The following is a 731-nucleotide window of genomic DNA, read 5'->3' as shown; positions in this document are numbered from 1 at the left end:
CCTCCCCCGGCTCCCCCCGGCCGCGGCCGCCCCCGCCTCCCCGGGTTAAGGAGGCGCGGGGCTGGGGGAGCTGCGGCGGCCCAGCGGGGGCCGCGCCCGTTGTGCCCGGTGGCGGGGGACCCCGTTGGGGCCGAGGGCTCGATTCAACCCGGCGGTCGCGGCCGGCCGGGGGGCCCTCGCCAGTCAGGCCGCTGCCAGCAGCAGCCTCTTGCCGCCCCCGGGCTGGCGGCGGCAGCTGTTGGGCCACCGCTGCGACAGCCGCTCGCCCACCCGCCGGTCATCGCCCCCGGCCCCGGCGCGCTCCCGCCACACCCGCCGCACGATGCTCCCGAATGGCCGCCCGGGCCCGGGGCTGGGGCTGGGGCTGGCGCCGGGCCTGGCCGCCCCCACCGCACTGGCCGCCCCGGGGGACCTGCCCTGCTCCCACCAGCCCTGCGGTGGTTGTGCCCTGCGCCAGCCCAGGGCCATCGAGTCTTCTCCCACCCCCAAAAAATTTGTCTCTCCACCCCTCCTCATCTTCTCACACCTTGTCGATGGCCTGTTACAGTAACATCCCCAGACCTTGAGCGTTGGGTATTTCCACCACAACCCTGTTACAAGTCTCATCGCTAGCTCTCCGATGTGTTAAACCAGCTAAAACCATACAGAAACCCCTGTGAGTTAGAAATGCGAGTTGCCCTGCTGTCGCCCAGCTGGCTAAAAACAGGGCATCTCCTGCTGGTGTGTTGTAA

Source organism: Falco peregrinus, chromosome 6 (assembly GCF_023634155.1).
Source record: "Falco peregrinus isolate bFalPer1 chromosome 6, bFalPer1.pri, whole genome shotgun sequence".
Classification (NCBI taxonomy): domain Eukaryota; kingdom Metazoa; phylum Chordata; class Aves; order Falconiformes; family Falconidae; genus Falco; species Falco peregrinus.
This window is presented reverse-complemented; position numbering follows the sequence as displayed.